The 18,021-nt window shown below is 48.9% G+C and overlaps 1 protein-coding gene across 1 annotated transcript in view; it reads left to right on the top strand.

Annotated features, from left to right (window-relative positions):
• ANKRD2 (ankyrin repeat domain 2) overlaps nucleotides 1–18,021 on the top strand; it is a 46,677-nt gene that overhangs the window by 12,729 nt on the left and 15,927 nt on the right. The gene's annotated exons all lie outside the window — the stretch shown is intronic.

Below are 18,021 nucleotides of genomic sequence, written 5' to 3' on the forward strand. Positions count from 1 at the left end.
TCCATCAACCATTCTTTTTTTTTTACAACTTCAGTGCCAACTCCCCACTCTCACCCCTCCCTCTCAAAACAACCATCACACTCTTCCCCCTTCAAGCTTCCCCTCACCTTTCTCAAAACCCCCCTTCACCTTTCTCCCTCCAATCTCCCCTCTCACTCCCCCTTCTCATATTTGCCCCCCCCACCTCCCCTCACATCCACAAAGCTGCCTCCTTTCCCTGTCCTCTCTTTTCCAGCTCATCACTCCACCTCCTCCAATCTTCAATTGCCCTCTCACTCCTCTCTTATTACTCCCTACTGTACCTCAACACATCACCACAGAGCCTTTTCTCCTCCTCACCCGGTCCCCTCCCCAAGCTCTTCTGCAATCCCCATATTCTTTCAACAACTCTCCTTACCTTCCTGCCCTCCTCCCACTCCCCTCCCCCTCCCCTGCAGCCAAGACCTCCTCCCCTCCCTTTTCATTAATAGTGTGGACCTCAAACATCTGGGGCCTTCTCTCAAACCTGACATCTTTCCATACAGGTTGCCACTGACAAACCAGACATAATCTGTTCAACAGAAACTTTCCTCCTTCAAGACATCTCTGACTCCCAAGTATCTCTCCCTGGTTACTCGCTCCTCCAGTATGACAGACCTGAGCCTCGTCCTGGTGGAGGAGTTGCTCTCTTCATCAAAGACTCCATTCTTCACTCTTCATGCACTGCCCTCACTCTCCCAAACTCCCAGGAATACCTCTGGCTACGGCTTCCCCTCAACTCCTCACTATTCCAAAACATGGACCAACTTCTATCCTCTCATCCAAATTCTCCCTTCCTCATATGTGGTGACTTCAATTGTCATAATGCCAGTTGGCTCGGTGTGTGTACCTCTCTCACCTGTCATGGCACATCAGCAAAAGACTTCTGGGACTCATTGGGACTGACTCAATCGGTCAACTTCCCGACCCGGATCTCAACCAATGGTACTCCATCTCTTCTGGATCTGATTTTGACAAATTTCCTTGACAATATCTACTGTTCTTCCTCCGCTCCAATCGGTTCTTCTGACCACGTCCTTGTCAAAGTGGACATCTCTCTGGCTGTTATCAGAGAACCACTTCAGCGCCTTCAAGTCTGGCATTTTACTCAAGCTGACTGGCAGGGACTTCAAGCAGCCATCGAACTTCTAGACTGGTCTCCCATCGGTACTTTCTCCAACATCAACTCATCCTGGGAATTCTTTCAAAGAAACTTGCTCTCCCTCATGCACAGATTTATCCCCTCTCGTCTTCAGTTGTCTTACCCTTCCTCCCGCCCTTGGTTCACTGAAGCTTGCGGCGAGGCAGTTGTCCTGAAACAACTTGCCTTTGCCTCACGGAAAACAAACCCAACTGAGGGCAATCTCAGTTCCTTCCATAAAGCTCAGAACAAGTGTGTATCTACCCACAGGAGAGCCAGAAAACAACATCTTTCTCATCTCAAGTCTGAACTCTCAAACCTCTCTCCCTCCTCAAAATCCTGGTGGCGTCTAATGAAATCTGTTTCTGGTGTAAGTTCCCCCTCCATCCCCTCCCTCACCTCAAATGGTCGCACTGCTGATACCGCACGTGAAAAGGCTGAATGCCTAAACTCGGTGTTTGCATCGAAATCTTGTGTCCAAAACCAATTGCTTCCTGTACCTGACGCTATAACATGACGCTGACGTCATGTATATTATGCCATCACATCATCTCCAAGCTTGGAGGTGTCTGTGTGCTACTCAAACCTTTGCAGCCTGAGTTTTGAAGCCCATGGTCACAAATCAACGAAAGCAGAGATGTCGCGATCCAGATTTCGCCCTTATTGTGGGCTCGTCAGGGCAACATATTGCTAATCGTTGATTTGTGGCCATGTTAGGCTCATTAAAAACGTCTGAGCTCATGAGCTGTATCGCTTGCGTTAAAATGTCGAGCGAGCTATACAAACCGTCAGATTGGTTCTTTGAATGCAGGATGACGATGTGTGCACCATCCTTCTGATGGATGTTGTCAGGTGTCTCGTCTGATGGCATTGCTTGTCTGACGTGAAATATCCCACGTTGTCCTTCGATGAAGAGTCGGCGAGTTATTGCCGGCACGCTGAGCAAGTTACAAATTCATATCCAAACTGGACGCGCACTCGGTGGAGCGCATCCATCCGATACAATCCATGTTTGATATATCATGCGATGTATCGTTTTTGGCCAGATCTCTCAAAGGTGAAGAATCACTTTCAAAATGATCAGATGCGGATCTGGATCCGGATCTTCACCAAAATCGAATCAGTTCGTCCTTGTCACACACCCAACCTGTCCACGACATTTCATCCGGATCCGTCCAAAACTTTTTTGAGATATCCTGTACACAAACAGACAAAGACAGGGAAGGGTGAAAACATCACCTGCTTCACCTTCAATGATGGAGGTAATTACCTTCAGTCAAATATCAGAAGTGGTCAGCCAGTTCGTGAAAAGACAAAAACCAAAAACGTTGTCCAGTCAACTCCACGAGAATGTGTCAACAACTTCGAGCTTAGACCGTCAGAGTGGGCGCAATAGACATGCTGAAGAGATAGCCGGCTTAATGTGATTCATAGACCTCATCAGTGCCGTTCCACAATGTAACCTTTTGTGACATTAACAAGTGTAATAGTTTGCACATTTTGGAAATTTCGGACATGTTGCTTCAGATGTAAGATATTTCCACCTCGACGACGCAACAACTGTCGCTCAATTAACGCGCGATTCACAATGTTCTTAAAATGTAACTTCGTTTCTCTTGACTGTTCGACACATCCGACGGGGGCTTCACGCCATGGATCAGCCAGAGGTCCTGCAGATGCATTCCCCCCATTCAGGGAAGGTGGGAGTGCAGGGCACAAGAGGAGAGGGACAGGAAATGGGGAATGCCAAGGAAGGCATGGAGGTAGGAGAAGGAGTTGGGGCGCATGTAATGCCTTTTAAAGGCAGGAGCAGCGAAGCCGTTGAAATGTGACACGAGAGGGTGAGCGGGCGGATCCGGGGGTCCACGAACCACAAGCATATTCAAGTGGGTCATTTTCACCATGCAGGTCATTTCTGCTGCATCAGATGTTTGATTTGTTACATCAGATAGTTCAATGTGAACTACAATTCTAATAGCTCGTGGTGAAAATAATTCAAGTGTGTACCTTCGATCCGTATCGTCTGGGTTCCAGTTGTCCCAACAACCAATAATACGAGGACTCTTGGACATCTTAATGGCAACATAACAGATTCCGTTGGAGAACCAATCGCATGAAGAACAGAGCTCTTCCATATCTTGTCCATGCAATCAATGATGGCTGAACATTTTAGATCATTGTCTAAAACCACTCCATGACCAACGTTCACTCCAAAACCACTCCGTGACCAACGTTCACTCAAACAGTGGTTCCCAAACTTTTTTGTCCATGACCCAAAAATTGAAATCACCTTTGACTCGCAACCCAAATGATACTGGTACCTAGTGTAGCTATGATAAAAATTGCCAGAGAAAATGCTTTTGGCATGAAACCCCACCCCCTCAAAAACTGAGATTTTGAGGGGGGGTGTTTCAATTTTGGGTCACGACCCTGAGTTTGGGAACCCCTGCTCCAAAAGCACACCTGAACCAACGTTAACTCCAAAACCACACCGGGACCAACGTTCACTCCAAAACCACTCCGCAACCAACGTTCTCTCCAAAACCACTCCATGACCAACGTTTACTCCAAAACTACTCCGCGACCAACATTAACTCCAAAACCACACCGGGACCAACGTTCACTCGAAAACTACTCCACGACCAACGTTAACTCCAAAACCACACCTGGACCAACGTTTACTCCAAAACCACACCGGGACCAACGTTCACTCCAAAACCACTCCGCGACCAACGTTTACTCCAAAACTACTCCGCGACCAACGTTAACTCCAAAACCACACCTGGACCAACGTTTACTCCAAAACCACACCGGGACCAACGTTTACTCCAAAACCACACCGGGACCAACGTTCACTCCAAAACCACACCGGGACCAACGTTAACTCCAAAACCACACCTGGACCAACGTTTACTCCAAAACCACACCGGGACCAACGTTTACTCCAAAACCACACCTGGACCAACGTTTACTCCAAAACCACACCGGGACCAACGTTCACTCCAAAACCACTCCACGACCAACGTTTACTCCAAAACTACTCCATGACCAACGTTTACTCCAAAACTACTCCGTGACCAACGTTCACTCAAAAAACACTCCATGACCAACATTTACTCCAAAACCACACCGGGAGCAACATTAACTTCAAAACCACTCCGCGGTCAACGTTCACTCCAAAACCACTCCGCCAATTACGTTTACTCCAAAACCACTCCGTGACCAACGTTCACTCCAAAACCACTCCGTGACCAACGTTTACTCCAAAACCACTCCGTGACCAACGTTCACTCCAAAACCACTCCGTGACCAACGTTTACTCCAAACCACACCGGGAGCAACATTAACTTCAAAACCACTCCGCGATCAACGTTCACTCCAAAACCACTCCGCCAATTACGTTTACTCCAAAACCACTCCGTGACCAACGTTTACTCCAAAACCACACCGGGAGCAACATTAACTTCAAAACCACTCCGCGATCAACGTTCATTCCAAAACCACTCCGCCAATTACGTTTACTCCAAAACCACTCCGTGACCAACGTTTACTCCAAAACCACTCCGTGACCAACGTTCACTCCAAAACCACTCCGTGACCAACATTTACTCCAAAACCACACCGGGACCAACGTTCTCTCCAAAACCACTCCATGACCAACGTTTACTCCAAAACTACTCCGCGACCAACATTAACTCCAAAACCACACCGGGACCAACGTTCACTCGAAAACTACTCCGTGACCAACGTTAACTCCAAAACCACACCTGGACCAACGTTTACTCCAAAACCACTCCACGACCAACGTTTACTCCAAAACCACTCCACGACCAACGTTTACTCCAAAACTACTCCGCGACCAACGTTTAGACCAAAACCACTCCATGACCAACGTTTACTGCAAAACCACACCGGGACCAACATTCACTCCAAAACCACTCCGCGACCAACGTTTACGCCAAAACGACTCCGTGACCAACGTTCACTCCAAAACCACTCCGTGACCAACGTTTACTCCAAAACCACACCGGGAGCAACGTGAACTCCAAAACCACACCGGGAGCAACGTGAACTCCAAAACCACACCGGGACCAACGTTTACTCCAAAACCACTCCGTGACCAACGTTCACTCCAAAACCACTCCTGGACCAACGTTTATTCCAAAAGCAAACCGCGACCAACGTTTACTCCAAAACTACTCCGTGTCAACGTTCACTCCAAAACCACTCCGCGACCAACGTTTACTCCAAAACCACTCCGTGACCAACATTCACTCCAAAACCACTCCGCAACCAACGTTTACGCCAAAACGACTCCGTGACCAACGTTCACTCCAAAACCACACCGGGAGCAACGTTTACTCCAAAACCACACCGGGAGCAACGTGAACTCCAAAACCACACCGGGAGCAACGTGAACTCCAAAACCACACCGGGACCAACGTTTACTCCAAAACCACTCCGTGACCAACGTTCACTCCAAAACCACTCCTGGACCAACGTTTATTCCAAAAGCAAACCGGGACCAACGTTCACTCCAAAACTACTCCGCGACCAACGTTTACTCCAAAACTACTCCGTGTCAACGTTCACTCCAAAACCACTCCGCGACCAACGTTTACTCCAAAACCAAACCGAGACTAACGTTCACTCCAAAACCACACCGTGACCAACGTTTACTCCAAACCACTCCACGACCAACGTTCACTCCAAAACCACTCCGTGACCAACGTTTACTCCAAAACCACACCGGGAGCAACGTGAACTCCAAAACCACACCGGGAGCAACGTGAACTCCAAAACCACACCGGGACCAACGTGAACTCCAAAACCACACCGGGACCAACGTTTACTCCAAAACCACTCCGTGACCAACGTTCACTCCAAAACCACTCCTGGACCAACGTTTATTCCAAAAGCAAACCGGGACCAACGTTCACTCCAAAACTACTCCGCGACCAACGTTTACTCCAAAACTACTCCGTGTCAACGTTCACTCCAAAACCACTCCGCGACCAACGTTCACTCCAAAACCACTCCGTGACCAACGTTTACTCCAAAACCAAACCGGGACTAATGTTCACTCCAAAACCACACCGGGACCAACGTTTACTCCAAACCACTCCACGACCAACGTTTACTCCAAAACCACTCCATGACCAACGTTTACTCCAAAACCAAACCGGGACTAACGTTCACTCCAAAACCACACCGGGACCAACGTTTACTCCAAACCACTCCACGACCAACGTTCACTCCAAAACGACTCCACGACCAACGTTCACTCCAAAACCACTCCAGGACCAACGTTTACTCCAAAACCACACCGGGACCAACGTTCACTCCAAAACCACTCCACGACCAACGTTCACTCCAAAACCACTCCATGACCAATGTTCACTCCAAAACCACTCCGCGACCAACGTTCACTCCAAAACCACTCCACGACCAACGTTCACTCCAAAACCACTCCATGACCAATGTTCACTTCAAAACCACCCCGCGACCAACGTTTACTCCAAAACTACTCCGTGACCAACGTTCACTCTAAAACCACTCCGCGACCAACGTTTACTCCAAAACCAAACCGGGACCAACGTTCACTCCAAAACTACTCCGTGACCAACGTTTACTCCAAAACTACTCCGTGACCAACGTTTACTCCAAAACCACACCGGGACCAACGTTCACTCCAAAACTACTCCGCGACCAACGTTTATTCCAAAACCACTCCGTGACCAATGTTCACTCCAAAACCAAACCGCGACCAACGTTTACTCCAAAACTACTCCGTGACCAACGTTCACTCCAAAAATACTCCGCGACCAACGTTTACTCCAAAGCCACTCCGTGACCAATGTTCACTCCAAAACCAAACCGGGACCAACGTTTACTCCAAAACCAAACCGGGACCAACGTTCACTCCAAAACCACTCCGCGACCAACGTTCACTCCAAAACCACTCCGCGACCAACGATCACTCCAAAACCACTCCGCAACCAACGTTCACTCCAAAACCACTCCGCGACCAACGTTTACTCCAAAACCACTCCGTGACCAACGTTTACTCCAAAACCACTCCGCGACCAAAGTTCACTCCAAAACCACTCTGTGACCAACGTTTACTCCAAAACTACTCCGTGACCAACGTTCACTCTAAAACCACTCCGCGACCAACGTTTACTCCAAAACCACTCCGTGACCAACGTTTACTCCAAAACTACTCCGTGACCAACGTTTACTCCAAAACCACTCCGCGACCAACGTTTACTCCAAAACCACTCCGCGACCAACGTTTACTCCAAAACTACTCCGTGACCAACGTTCACTCTAAAAATACTCCGCGACCAACGTTTACTCCAAAACCACTCCGCGACCAACGATCACTCCAAAACCACTCCGCGACCAACGATCACTCCAAAACCACTCCGCGACCAACGATCACTCCAAAACCACTCCGCGACCAACGATCACTCCAAAACCACTCCGCAACCAACGTTTACTCCAAAACCACTCCGCGACCAACGTTTACTCCAAAACTACTCCGTGACCAACGTTCACTCTAAAAATACTCCGCGACCAACGTTTACTCCAAAACCACTCCGCGACCAACGATCACTCCAAAACCACTCCGCGACCAACGATCACTCCAAAACCACTCCGCGACCAACGATCACTCCAAAACCACTCCGCGACCAACGATCACTCCAAAACCACTCCGCAACCAACGTTCACTCCAAAACCACTCCGCGACCAACGTTTACTCCAAAACCACTCCGCGACCAACGTTTACTCCAAAACCACTCCGCGACCAACGTTTACTCCAAAAACCACTCCATGACCAACGTTTATTCCAAAACCACTCCGTGACCAATGTTCACTCCAAAACCAAACCGCGACCAACGTTTACTCCAAAACTACTCCGTGACCAACGTTCACTCCAAAAATACTCCGCGACCAACGTTTACTCCAAAGCCACTCCGTGACCAATGTTCACTCCAAAACCAAACCGGGACCAACGTTTACTCCAAAACCAAACCGGGACCAACGTTCACTCCAAAACCACTCCGCGACCAACGTTCACTCCAAAACCACTCCGCGACCAACGATCACTCCAAAACCACTCCGCAACCAACGTTCACTCCAAAACCACTCCGCGACCAACGTTTACTCCAAAACCACTCCGTGACCAACGTTTACTCCAAAACCACTCCGCGACCAAAGTTCACTCCAAAACCACTCTGTGACCAACGTTTACTCCAAAACTACTCCGTGACCAACGTTCACTCTAAAACCACTCCGCGACCAACGTTTACTCCAAAACCACTCCGTGACCAACGTTTACTCCAAAACTACTCCGTGACCATCGTTTACTCCAAAACCACTCCGCGACCAACGTTTACTCCAAAACCACTCCGCGACCAACGTTTACTCCAAAACTACTCCGTGACCAACGTTCACTCTAAAAATACTCCGCGACCAACGTTTACTCCAAAACCACTCCGCGACCAACGATCACTCCAAAACCACTCCGCGACCAACGATCACTCCAAAACCACTCCGCGACCAACGATCACTCCAAAACCACTCCGCGACCAACGATCACTCCAAAACCACTCCGCAACCAACGTTTACTCCAAAACCACTCCGCGACCAACGTTTACTCCAAAACTACTCCGTGACCAACGTTCACTCTAAAAATACTCCGCGACCAACGTTTACTCCAAAACCACTCCGCGACCAACGATCACTCCAAAACCACTCCGCGACCAACGATCACTCCAAAACCACTCCGCGACCAACGATCACTCCAAAACCACTCCGCGACCAACGATCACTCCAAAACCACTCCGCAACCAACGTTCACTCCAAAACCACTCCGCGACCAACGTTTACTCCAAAACCACTCCGCGACCAACGTTTACTCCAAAACCACTCCGCGACCAACGTTTACTCCAAAAACCACTCCATGACCAACGTTTACTCCAAAACCACTCCGCGACCAAAGTTCACTCCAAAACCACTCCGTGACCAACGTTTACTCCAAAACCACTCCGTGACCAACGTTTACTCCAAAACTACTCCGTGACCAACGTTCACTTTAAAACCACTCCGCGACCAACGTTTACTCCAAAACCACTCCGTGACCAACGTTTACTCCAAAACTACTCCGTGACCAACGTTTACTCCAAAACCACTCCGCGACCAACGTTTACTCCAAAACTACTCCGTGACCAACGTTCACTCTAAAAATACTCCGCGACCAACGTTTACTCCAAAACCACTCCGTGACCAACGTTCACTCTAAAAATACTCCGCGACCAATGTTTACTCCAAAACCACTCCGCGACCAACGTTTACTCCAAAACTACTCCGCGACCAACGTTTACTCCAAAACCACTCCGCGACCAACGATCACTCCAAAACCACTCCGCAACCAACGTTCACTCCAAAACCACTCCGCGACCAACGTTTACTCCAAAACCACTCCGCGACCAACGTTTACTCCAAAACCACTCCGCGACCAACGTTTACTCCAAAAACCACTCCATGACCAACGTTTACTCCAAAACCACTCCGCGACCAACGATCACTCCAAAACCACTCCGCAACCAACGTTCACTCCAAAACCACTCCGCGACCAACGTTTACTCCAAAACCACTCCGCGACCAACGTTTACTCCAAAACCACTCCGCGACCAACGTTTACTCCAAAAACCACTCCATGACCAACGTTTACTCCAAAACCACTCCGCGACCAAAGTTCACTCCAAAACCACTCCGTGACCAACGTTTACTCCAAAACCACTCCGTGACCAACGTTTACTCCAAAACTACTCCGTGACCAACGTTCACTTTAAAACCACTCCGCGACCAACGTTTACTCCAAAACCACTCCGTGACCAACGTTTACTCCAAAACTACTCCGTGACCAACGTTTACTCCAAAACCACTCCGCGACCAACGTTTACTCCAAAACTACTCCGTGACCAACGTTCACTCTAAAAATACTCCGCGACCAACGTTTACTCCAAAACCACACCGGGAGCAACGTGAACTCCAAAACCACACCGGGAGCAACGTGAACTCCAAAACCACACCGGGACCAACGTTTACTCCAAAACCACTCCGTGACCAACGTTCACTCCAAAACCACTCCTGGACCAACGTTTATTCCAAAAGCAAACCGCGACCAACGTTTACTCCAAAACTACTCCGTGTCAACGTTCACTCCAAAACCACTCCGCGACCAACGTTTACTCCAAAACCACTCCGTGACCAACATTCACTCCAAAACCACTCCGCGACCAACGTTTACGCCAAAACGACTCCGTGACCAACGTTCACTCCAAAACCACACCGGGAGCAACGTTTACTCCAAAACCACACCGGGAGCAACGTGAACTCCAAAACCACACCGGGAGCAACGTGAACTCCAAAACCACACCGGGACCAACGTTTACTCCAAAACCACTCCGTGACCAACGTTCACTCCAAAACCACACCGGGAGCAACGTTTACTCCAAAACCACACCGGGAGCAACGTGAACTCCAAAACCACACCGGGAGCAACGTGAACTCCAAAACCACACCGGGACCAACGTTAACTCCAAAACCACTCCGTGACCAACGTTCACTCCAAAACCACTCCTGGACCAACGTTTATTCCAAAAGCAAACCGGGACCAACGTTCACTCCAAAACTACTCCGCGACCAACGTTTACTCCAAAACTACTCCGTGTCAACGTTCACTCCAAAACCACTCCGCGACCAACGTTTACTCCAAAACCACTCCGTGACCAACGTTTACTCCAAAACCAAACCGGGACTAACGTTCACTCCAAAACCACACCGTGACCAACGTTTACTCCAAACCACTCCACGACCAACGTTCACTCCAAAACCACTCCGTGACCAACGTTTACTCCAAAACCACACCGGGAGCAACGTGAACTCCAAAACCACACCGGGAGCAACGTGAACTCCAAAACCACACCGGGACCAACGTGAACTCCAAAACCACACCGGGACCAACGTTTACTCCAAAACCACTCCGTGACCAACGTTCACTCCAAAACCACTCCTGGACCAACGTTTATTCCAAAAGCAAACCGGGACCAACGTTCACTCCAAAACTACTCCACGACCAACGTTTACTCCAAAACTACTCCGTGTCAACGTTCACTCCAAAACCACTCCGCGACCAACGTTTACTCCAAAACCACTCCGTGACCAACATTTACTCCAAAACCAAACCGGGACTAACGTTCACTCCAAAACCACACCGGGACCAACGTTTACTCCAAACCACTCCACGACCAACGTTCACTCCAAAACGACTCCACGACCAACGTTCACTCCAAAACCACTCCAGGACCAACGTTTACTCCAAAACCACTCCATGACCAATGTTCACTCCAAAACCACTCCGCGACCAACGTTCACTCCAAAACCACTCCACGACCAACGTTCACTCCAAAACCACTCCATGACCAATGTTCACTCCAAAACCACACCGGGACCAACGTTCACTCCAAAACTACTCCGCGACCAACGTTTACTCCAAAACCAAACCGGGACCAACGTTCACTCCAAAACTACTCCGTGACCAACGTTTACTCCAAAACCACACCGGGACCAACGTTTACTCTAAAACCACTCCGTGACCAACGTTTACTCCAAAACCACTCCGCGACCAACGTTTACTCCAAAACTACTCCGTGACCAACGTTCACTCTAAAAATACTCCGCGACCAACGTTTACTCCAAAACCACTCCGCGACCAACGATCACTCCAAAACCACTCCGCGACCAACGATCACTCCAAAACCACTCCGCGACCAACGATCACTCCAAAACCACTCCGCGACCAACGATCACTCCAAAACCACTCCGCAACCAACGTTCACTCCAAAACCACTCCGTGACCAACGTTTACTCCAAAACCACACCGGGACCAACGTTTACTCTAAAACCACTCCGTGACCAACGTTTACTCCAAAACCACTCCACGACCAACGTTTACTCCAAAACCACACCGGGACCAACGTTTACTCTAAAACCACTCCGTGACCAACGTTTACTCTAAAACCACTCCACGACCAACGTTTACTCCAAAACTACTCCGTGACCAACGTTCACTTTAAAACCACTCCGCGACCAACGTTTACTCCAAAACCACTCCGTGACCAACGTTTACTCCAAAACTACTCCGTGACCAACGTTCACTTTAAAACCACTCCGCGACCAACGTTTACTCCAAAACCACTCCGTGACCAACGTTTACTCCAAAACCACTCCGCGACCAACGTTTACTCCAAAACTACTCCGTGACCAACGTTCACTCTAAAAATACTCCGCGACCAACGTTTACTCCAAAACCACTCCGCGACCAATGTTTACTCCAAAACCACTCCGCGACCAACGTTTACTCCAAAACTACTCCGCGACCAACGTTTACTCTAAAACCACTCCGCGACCAACGTTTACTCCAAAACCACTCCGTGACCAACGTTTACTCCAAAACTACTCCGTGACCAACGTTTACTCCAAAACCACTCCGCGACCAACGTTTACTCCAAAACTACTCCGTGACCAACGTTCACTCTAAAAATACTCCGCGACCAACGTTTACTCCAAAACCACTCCGCGACCAACGATCACTCCAAAACCACTCCGCGACCAACGATCACTCCAAAACCACTCCGCGACCAACGATCACTCCAAAACCACTCCGCGACCAACGATCACTCCAAAACCACTCCGCAACCAACGTTCACTCCAAAACCACTCCGCGACCAACGTTTACTCCAAAACCACTCCGCGACCAACGTTTACTCCAAAACCACTCCGCGACCAATGTTTACTCCAAAAACCACTCCATGACCAACGTTTACTCCAAAACCACTCCGCGACCAAAGTTCACTCCAAAACCACTCCGTGACCAACGTTTACTCCAAAACCACTCCGTGACCAACGTTTACTCCAAAACTACTCCGTGACCAACGTTCACTTTAAAACCACTCCGCGACCAACGTTTACTCCAAAACCACTCCGTGACCAACGTTTACTCCAAAACTACTCCGTGACCAACGTTTACTCCAAAACCACTCCGCGACCAACGTTTACTCCAAAACTACTCCGTGACCAACGTTCACTCTAAAAATACTCCGCGACCAACGTTTACTCCAAAACCACTCCGCGACCAATGTTTACTCCAAAACCACTCCGCGACCAACGTTTACTCCAAAACTACTCCGCGACCAACGTTTACTCTAAAACCACTCCGCGACCAACGTTTACTCCAAAACCACTCCGTGACCAACGTTTACTCCAAAACTACTCCGTGACCAACGTTCACTCCAAAACCAAACCGCGACCAACGTTTACTCCAAAACTACTCCGTGACCAACGTTCACTCCAAAAACACTCCGTGACCAACGTTTACTCCAAAACCACACCGGGACCAACGTTTACTCTAAAACCACTCCGTGACCAACGTTTACTCCAAAACCACTCCACGACCAACGTTTACTCCAAAACTACTCCATGACCAACGTTTACTCCAAAACCACACCGGGACCAACGTTCACTCCAAAACTACTCCGTGACCAACGTTCACTCCAAAACCACTCCACGACCAACGTTTACTCCAAAACTACTCCGCGACCAACGTTTACTCCAAAACTACACCGCGACCAACGTTTACTCCAAAACTACTCCGTGACCAACGTTCACTCCAAAACCACTCCGCGACCAACGTTTACTCCAAAACCACTCCGTGACCAACGTTTACTCCAAAACTACTCCGTGACCAACGTTTACTCCAAAACCACTCCGCGACCAACGTTTACTCCAAAACTACTCCGTGACCAACGTTCACTCTAAAAATACTCCGCGACCAACGTTTACTCCAAAACCACTCCGTGACCAATGTTTACTCCAAAACCACTCCGCGACCAACGTTTACTCCAAAACTACTCCGCGACCAACGTTTACTCTAAAACCACTCCGCGACCAACGTTTACTCCAAAACCACTCCGTGACCAACGTTTACTCCAAAACTACTCCGTGACCAACGTTTACTCCAAAACCACTCCGCGACCAACGTTTACTCCAAAACTACTCCGTGACCAACGTTCACTCTAAAAATACTCCGCGACCAACGTTTACTCCAAAACCACTCCGCGACCAACGTTCACTCCAAAACTACTCCGTGACCAACGTTCACTCCAAAACCACTCCGCGACCAACGTTCACTCCAAAACCACTCCGCGACCAACGTTCACTCCAAAACCACTCCGCAACCAACGTTCACTCCAAAACCACTCCGCGACCAACGTTTACTCCAAAACCACTCCGCGACCAACGTTTACTCCAAAACCACTCCGCGACCAACGTTTACTCCAAAAACCACTCCATGACCAACGTTTACTCCAAAACCACTCCGCGACCAAAGTTCACTCCAAAACCACTCCGTGACCAACGTTTACTCCAAAACCACTCCGTGACCAACGTTTACTCCAAAACTACTCCGTGACCAACGTTCACTTTAAAACCACTCCGCGACCAACGTTTACTCCAAAACCACTCCGTGACCAACGTTTACTCCAAAACTACTCCGTGACCAACGTTTACTCCAAAACCACTCCGCGACCAACGTTTACTCCAAAACTACTCCGTGACCAACGTTCACTCTAAAAATACTCCGCGACCAACGTTTACTCCAAAACCACTCCGCGACCAATGTTTACTCCAAAACCACTCCGCGACCAACGTTTACTCCAAAACTACTCCGCGACCAACGTTTACTCTAAAACCACTCCGCGACCAACGTTTACTCCAAAACCACTCCGTGACCAACGTTTACTCCAAAACTACTCCGTGACCAACGTTTACTCCAAAACCACTCCGCGACCAACGTTTACTCCAAAACTACTCCGTGACCAACGTTCACTCTAAAAATACTCCGCGACCAACGTTTACTCCAAAACCACTCCGCGACCAATGTTTACTCCAAAACCACTCCGCGACCAACGTTTACTCCAAAACCACTCCGCGACCAACGTTTACTCCAAAAACCACTCCATGACCAACGTTTACTCCAAAACCACTCCGTGACCAACGTTCACTCCAAAACCACTCCATGACCAACGTTTACTCCAAAACCACTCCGCGACCAACGTTCACTCCAACACCACTCCGTGACCAACGTTCACTCCAAAACCACTCCATGACCAACGTTTACTCCAAAACCACTCCGTGACCAACGTTCACTCCAAAACCACTCCATGACCAACGTTTACTCCAAAACCACTCCACGACCAACGTTCACTCCAAAACCACTCCATGACCAACGTTTACTCCAAAACCACTCCGCGACCAACGTTCACTCCAAAACCACTCCATGACCAACGTTTACTCCAAAACCACTCCGCGACCAACGTTCACTCCAACACCACTCCGTGACCAACGTTCACTCCAAAACCACTCCGTGACCAACGTTCACTCCAAAACCACTCCATGACCAACGTTTACTCCAAAACCACTCCGCGACCAACGTTCACTCCAACACCACTCCGTGACCAACGTTCACTCCAAAACCACACCTGGACCAACGTTCACTCCAAAACCTCTTCACAATTGGTGCTGCAATGGTTGCATGTTCATTTGATGTATATCATGTGCAATTCGGCGTATTGGTGACGGTGTGATACATTGAAGGAAAATAAAAACATTTTTTGATGTTGATTTGATTTCTCACCCGATTATTAACTGCTGGATTGGTGCTTCATGATTTTTGGGGGGTTTTTTTTCTCTTTTTTTTTGCAATGTCGAGGCTCGTGTGAGAGCTAATACACAGAACGAAAAACAAAGGGAGCAGGCGACAAGAGGGGTGGGAGAGGGAAGGACAAAACAGTGGGGAACAGAGACATTCGATCTGTGGAAGGGAGACGGACGGGACGGGTACACAGGGTAAACAAGATGGACGCCACAGGGACTTTCAGGAAGGAAATCAGAGAATTTGAAGGAGGTGCGTTTGGGGTGGATTAACGAGGGTAGAAAACATCGAGGATTTGGATGGGGGAAATAAGAGATGGTGGTGAACAGCTGTTTTGAAGACCTGGAGGGAAGAGAGGGATTGAAGAGAGTGAGGGAGTTTGTTCCAGAGTTGAGAAAAAAGAGGAATGAAAGAGTGAAGGTGAGCAGTGATTCGTGATTTTGGTAGTTTTACCAGAAGGGAGTTGCTGGCGGACCTTGAGCACCCTGCAGAAATATGGTGGGGACAAATCACAGACAATGCAGGGGAAGTGAGGCCAGAGAAGAGACGATAGAAGCAGAGGACCACCGTCCTGCCTGCGGTGAGAGAGTGAGAGGCCCAAAGATAACCTCATTGTGGGAGATACCAATGATCCGAAATGCCTTGGTTTCCACAGTGTGAAGCCGAGAAAGGAGAGAGATGGGAGCACGAGCCCAGAGGGGAGAGCAGTACTCCATCAGGATGTGGATACAAGCTTTGTAAGTGGTCAGGAGCTCAGGTGTGCCGAGGAAAGACTTTGCACAATGGAGGATTCCCAGTTGGTGACTGGCTTTGGAGGCGAGGTTGGAAATGTGGCTTTCTCAGGAATGATCATGGCAGATAGTGAGACCCAGAAGCTTGAATGAAAGGACTTCTTCAAGAGGATTGTTGAGAAAGTAGATGAGGTGGGGGGGGGGGGGGTTCCAGACTGTCCTTTCAGAGAGACATAGTGAGAGTGTGAGATTTATCCGGGTTGAAAGACATGTTCCACGTGTTGGACCAGCTTGTGATTTTATCCAGATCTGCAGTGAGCGAAGAAGCTGCTGCTTGCCAATCTGAGGGATGACAGATGACAGGCAGAGGGTGGAGTCATCAGCAACGAGATAAACAGGATTTCCCAGAGATTCGGAGAGATCATTGATGAAAACCAGAAAAAGAGCAGGGCCCAGAACGCTGCCTTGAGGAACTTTAGCCTGGACAGGAAGAGGAGATGAAAGAACTCCATTTAGGGCCACATGTTGGCTGAGACAGGAGAGGAGGTCTGTGAGCCATGAGTGGACATGGCCTTGGATACCATGGGAAGAGAGTTTGGTGAGCAGGGCAAGGTGCCAGACCGTGTCAAAAGCACACGCTATGTCGAGGGAGATGGCTCTGATTTCATGACTGGCAATGAGGACCTTCATCCATTTTTGGGAGAGCAGAAGCAGCATATCCAGGGTCGAGTGACCTGGTCTGAAATCAAATTGATGATCGGAAATCAAGCTATTCGAGAAGAGGAAGGATTTAATGTCTGAAGCGATGATGGATTCCATAACCTTGCTGATGATTGGGAGAAGGCTTATTGGTCTGTAGTTGCAGGGATCTGTTTTTGCTCCTTTTTTGTGCAGGGCGGGAATGTTTGCTGATTTCCAAGCAGATGGCAGATGACCTTGAGCAAATGAGAGGGTGAATAGAATAGAGAGAGGGTGAGCAAGAGCAGAGGGGCAGGTTTTTAGAACACGTGGGCTGATGCTGTCTAGACCAGTTGCAGAATCTGAGTCGAGGTTTTACAGTGAGCTCTCCACTTTATCAGGAGAAAATGACACAGAGTCCAGGGACAGTTGGGTGCTTCATGGTTGCATCACAAAGTGTGCCATCCCTCGGATCGACGTTAACCTGGGTTTCTCATCCAATGCCATTATTTGGTGGATGACATGGTGTCTTCATGAAGAGTCGATGATATTGACCAAATCATAAATTCCTACCCAAATTGGCTCCAGTCGAACATCAACCCTGGCAGCCATTCGGGAAAGACTTGGGCCAACATTTCTGAAGTCAGAATTATTCTCGACATTTAAGATAA

The sequence above is a fragment of the Eptatretus burgeri genome, chromosome 1, assembly GCF_056783735.1.
Source record: "Eptatretus burgeri isolate ZD-2024b chromosome 1, Ebu_testis_v1, whole genome shotgun sequence".
In the NCBI taxonomy this organism is placed as follows: domain Eukaryota; kingdom Metazoa; phylum Chordata; class Myxini; order Myxiniformes; family Myxinidae; genus Eptatretus; species Eptatretus burgeri.